Genomic DNA, 6000 nt, shown 5'->3' on the forward strand with positions numbered 1-6000 from the left:
GATACTCTCCTAAAATATCAGACTTAAATATGATTCCTTGTTCCAAATCAGGCAAGGAAGGGATCTGGACATTTGCTTCCTGTACCCTAAATGAAACCTGGATATGAACGTAGGTCAACTATAAGCAGCACAGACAATGAGAGCTACATGGGCAGCAGACATCCACGGCCCTGCTTCTCACTTTGTTGAAGCTGGAACCTGAAAACCCAGTCACGGCTGTTGCTTGGGACAGGGAATGAGCCATTTCAGAATAAGCAGTTGTCATCCTCACCCATTCCTCTGGCAGCAGCAAGACTGGCTTTCCTGAGCTGTCTTCTCTGCTCTTCACCACAGCTCTGCCTTTCCCCTCCCTCCCTTCCTCTGGCAGGAAGAACCCAGATCTCTTCTCCAGGCAGCAAAATTATTTTTTGCTGATGTTGCAAAGATGCCTGAAGGTGAATCTGGTGTAAGCACAACACTTTAGCCTAATAAATATAATTTTATTCCAAACTGTACATACGTTTATCAAAACTCACAAAGAAATGTATCACTGTCCAAAAAGGAAGAAGTTGTGTTTAAACCACAGGGTATTTGTGAACTGCAAATTCAAAAAGTAAAGTTTTCTAGTCAAATGAAATGATTTTTTTTCTGTCTTTGCTTCAAATAACAAACTAAAAACTTCAAAATCTTAGAAAGCAGTGAAATAAAGCAGCAATCTATTATAAATCAGAATGAAAGAGACATAACTGACCTCAAAGATAAGCAGAGAAAAAGATTTGTGAAAGACAGATCACTACATTAAAAGCAGTAGCTGTGGTAGAAGCCACTTGGTGTGAAACCTCTGATTTCAGCAAATTCTACATCAAAATCCCTTCTTTTTTTAGTGGGGACTCCAAAACTGGCCCCCAGCTGGAGAAGAGGGTGGTATTCAATATGCTGGAGAGTACCAGAAAGCAAAGGCAGAAATTAGCTGTCAAGACAAAGGAGCTGCCTGCTGGGCAAAAAGCAAATGGCATAACCGGTGGAGACGTGGTGACCTTGTTGCCTGGAAACATTTGAAGTGTGTTTTGTTAGCGACTTTCCAGTTGGCTGGGGCAGACTTGGCAGCCCGGTACAACCCAGAGGTGTCAGTGGGTTGCTAGCAACACGCCAGCGGCTCGTTTTTGTGTGGGGTCATTCTGCCCTTTGTATCGAGACTAATTCAGCTGGTGAGATGTGCTGCAGGAGGTTTGTTGCTGCAGAGCACCCACAGAGTTTGGTACCTGCCCTGCTGCAGTTTTCTAGAGGGAAAGGGAACTGCCGGTACCTGGGCAGCTCCAGGGGAAGACTTTCCTGTTCTGCAGCCCTCTCGTGCTAAATACCAGAATAATCAGTTTGATTAGTGCCAAGCTGTTCCTCTGCACAGTGGTTCTTTGCTAACCTTGGAAACTCAATTAGAAATTGTTTCATCTGGGCTTGTTCTGTTTATTTATTCATTTAGCTGTCGAGCTGGAGTGCACGCCATGCTTACGAGATGAACTGATTGGGCAGGTCTGGATACTGCAATACTTTCTAAGGGAACAAGTATTCCTATGTTTTTTTTCCTGTTGCAGTATCGAGGATCCTCAGCCAGCCTTCCCTGATCCTACCACAAACAGCACACTCCAGTCTCAGAATAAAAAGGTGATCTCTGCCTTGATACATTTCATCTCCCAGAAGTTTCTAAGAAAGTTTTTAGCTTTGGCCCATTTTACCTCACATTCAGGTAAATTTTCTTTATTTAAGAGACTTTATCTGAGGATGAACATAGTGACTTGATAAATATATGATCAAAACCAAATGACAAAGCACAATAATAGCACAAAATGAAAGGGAATTTGATGGCAAGTTTATAATAGAAAAGCGAAAAGGCAGATCTTGCCCCAAATTCTGTTCTTAGATTTTCCACCTTTGGGACTTTTTTATAGATTACCATCTCCTCTGCAGAAGACTTACCATTTTTTCTAGGGAGAGATGGAAGTTGCAGTGTTAATCATGTTGTCTTTTATTAAGACGTACTAATGCTTGTGATTATGTGGGTTTGGTTGCCAAAGGTAGAGAAACCAGAGAATAAGAGCTGGATTATTTTCTTTGTGTTTTGTCTCCTCAAACAGGATGGTAGCAAATCTCACAGCAGCAGCTTTCACTTGCCAAGGAAGGTGAGGCATCTTTGTCTGCATCAATAATTGCACTGGGCTCTCTCAAATTTGCACAAACTCAAAGCAATCCTACTGCTTCAGTAACCACATTCTACTTGCCCTTCCATCCTCTTAACATCATTCACTTTACAACTAGAAAAAAACCCCATAATTTTATTTTCATCTCAGTATCTAGAAAAGATAGGTTGTCAATTAAGCATTGTCTATGCCCTACAGGGGAACTGGATGCAAACAAGGCGATGAAAAAGAGTGGTTTTGACACACCATACCTTTTACAACACTTCCAGGACAGTTACTGCAAGGCAACTGAACCTCTTCTCTGAAGAGTTTTATCCCAGACGCTTAAACATCTGGCTTTTAATGCAGAAATCATTAGCACTTTCAGTCACAATAACAGAAAGTGCATTGAAATCCTGAAACAAAACCAGTTGTTATTGCAAAGTATTAAATGTTGAGTAAAAGAAGCAGCTCCTCAGTGGCATGTAACAGTTACAGCTCTTATTCCACAAATCACTTAAAGCCACTTATAACTACTATTATTAGCTATAAAAGCCCACTTGGGTTTTATGAATGCTAGAGAACTGAGACAAAAAGATTGCTTTGAAAAGAATGGTGTCTTGATCATCGTAAGTCTTTTGGCCCGCACACACACATGGTCAAGAAAAATGGAGATTATACTAGTCCAATTACCTAGAAAAATGTCTGAAGATTTAAATGTAATTTATCTAGGAAGATTTTATTTTAATTAGAACATAGCATAATAGCAGCAGCAACCTGCAGTGATGTCATCAAGGCTGTTTCTATGGGAACACAACCGACTCCCAGAAATTATCGTTGTCAGTTTGCCATAAATAGAAAAAAAAAAAAAAAAGATTAAAAAAAAAAAAAGGTGGGGGGAACTGAAAGAAAAAAATATTACAGGAAAAAGAAAATGAAGAGGAGAATCCGGTCCTCTCCTTTTGATGCTCATTGCCAATATGTTGTCAAGTTTTATTCTGCAAAAAATGTAGTGAGATAAAAATTTCAGTAAAATTTACAGTGCTCCTGCCACACATTTGAGGTCTTGGACACCATTTCTGAAGACTTTCTAAAGGGTTTTATGGGAGAAAAAAACCATGAAGTGCATTATTCTATACTGATCACTGTGCTTCTTGTGCTTTCTACAGCACGACCTCAAGATTGGTATGGGAGAGAGAAATAGTTTTGGTCATATATATTTACAATATTTCCTCATTTCCATTTTTTTGCTAGCTCTGTACTTTGAAAATCCAGTCTGGAATGGATGCAACTGCAGAGCAAGGAAAGTAAGCAATGCATATCCCAAACAGAAGCTATTCTTTCCCTCCATCTCCTTATCTGGTTGCCTCCTTCTACCAGCAACCTTCTTCCCAACAGCTGCCCCCAGCCTGGTGCCTTCAGCAACCACATAAACACAAGGGAAACCACTCGAGTTCCTCCCAGGAATGTCCAGAGATGCCCTATCTGTTTGAGACTCCAACCCAGTGGCGTTTTTGCACTCTGGTGCTCGGTGAACTTGTTTCTCCTGCTCTCCTCACCACACACTCCCCTCTGCAGAGGGAGTGCCTTTCCAATGAGCTGCCCAGGCCAGTGGCAGCAGCTTCCCAGTGCTGTATTAATCATGGAATCATAGAATAGTTTGGGTTGGAAGGGACCTTCAAAGCTCATCTATTCCAACTCCCCTGCTATGAGCAGGGACATCTTCAACTAGATCAGGTTGCTCAGAGCCCCGTGCAGCCTGGCCCTGAATGTCTCCAGGGATGGGGCATCTACCACCTCTCTGGGCAGCCTGTGCCACTGTTTCACCACCCATATAGTAAAAAAATTTCTTCCTCATGTCTAACCTGTATCTCACCTCTTTTAATTTAAAACCATTACCCTTTACCCTATCGTAACAGGCTCTGCTAAAATTCCCTAAATGCCGTATTCCCAGCTGTAAAATTTTCTCTTGCTTGTAGTTTGTGACTACTGTCTTTCCACTTACAAGATGTGTGTTCTACTGTCAGTGATTCTCATTTATTTCCCCCTCACTTACTATTCCTCCTGAAATTGTCCATTATAATCTTTTATACGCACTGCCTTATTGTGGTTAGTAATAGTACTTGAATGTCATACCATAACCTGGATCATTTACTTCGTATGTACTGAGAATAAATTATCTTCTTAGAAGCAGTCCAGTATAACAAATTATTATTGAATTTTATCTCATTGAGTGACTGGAAATAATAGTGTCACTTTGAGCAAAACCAGACAGTGAAAGTATCAGTAACTGCTGCTGAGAATATTGACAGTGAATTTATGGTGGTCCTTCAAATGTAATCTTTCCCCTTTAACAATTTGATTGAAACTCTTATCTGCATATAGCGCAGCAGAGGGCACTCCCTTCTTCAGATCCCTACAATGAGTCTGAAGTACTTCAAGTGCTCTCACGGGCTGGGACAGATATCAACTATATTTCAAAGAGAAAAATGCTTTTAGGCATCTGTAAAAATGTTGATACCACCACTTGTAAAGAATATGTTTGAGTCCATTTATTCCAACAGGACTTACATGAATATTTTTCATATGCAACAGACCACAAATTATGTCAGATTTTATCGTTAAGTGCTGAAAAGCTGAACAGGCATTTACTAACAGTATGTTTAAATCTTGGCTTCAAATGAGGCCATATCTTTCTTTAGACACAAAGGGCCAAATTATTATTCGAAATAAAATCTGAAGGATTTACAGTAATATATTCACATGCTAAAGCTGCAAATTTGCTGATGCAAACAAATCATGGGACCTGCTGCCTGCCCATCTCCTGCTATCCAACAACATAGACTGGCCTCTCTATTCAAGCTTGATTTCAAAAACTGCAGAGGTGAATGGTATTTCAGGTTGGACTGGTGGTGAACTAGACAGAGAAGAGGATCTGGATAGAAGGGAAGGACAATAATTTGCTGAGAATAGTCAGTTGTGCCTGAGTTGCCATCAGGAGCAGCAGGGACTACCTGGGCACTTGTACCCAAGATGAACAGATACAGACTCGCCCCTGTCTTTCACTACACTAATACCTAAGCTGCACATGCACTGTTAGTAACCGCATGTGCCTTTATGTAGAAGACTCTCATTTGTTGCTTAGCATCCTGTTCTAGGTAAACTCCGAGCTAAATCTTGTACTTGACATCAATGCTTAAAAAAAAGAGAAACGTTTAAAACATGTTCAAAGTTCAGGATGCAAAAAGCCGGTCATGCCACTTCTTTGCCATAATGTGACAGCTGAAGCAAAAGGAATTTCAGGGGGAAAAAAAAAAAAAAAGCTTGCAAAGATCACGAAGTACCTTTCTATTTCCAGAAAGTGGCAAAGGAAAACATCCTCTTCAAACACCCTATTTGTGCCTACTAATTATAATATTCAAGTATGCTCCCCCTGGTGGGGATGAAAAGGTTATACTCCGAAAAGTGAGATTCGAGAATGGTGTTCTGATTCTTGCCGTATTTCACTTTTCACCCTAATTGCACACTAGCACGGGGCGTGCTTTCAGCTCATTATTCCCTACAGAGGCCTGCTAATGGTATTTCATCTACTGCCTAATTCTACAGCTTTAACATGAAAAAATTCCTTTCAAATTCAATACCAATGGAGAGCAAACAGTAGGTCTGCCTCTCTGCATTTTGTTTAGCTGTTCAGTAACTGGATAAACATTAACCAGCTGGATAGGGCAATTATAATTTTTTAAGGTATTGTAAATGCTTGCAACAGCATAGTATCTGGCAGCCTCACAAATATTAATGAATGCATTCTTGTTCCACTCATGCTATTAAGAGCGATTAAGTACTTTCA

Source organism: Caloenas nicobarica, chromosome 2 (assembly GCF_036013445.1).
Source record: "Caloenas nicobarica isolate bCalNic1 chromosome 2, bCalNic1.hap1, whole genome shotgun sequence".
In the NCBI taxonomy this organism is placed as follows: domain Eukaryota; kingdom Metazoa; phylum Chordata; class Aves; order Columbiformes; family Columbidae; genus Caloenas; species Caloenas nicobarica.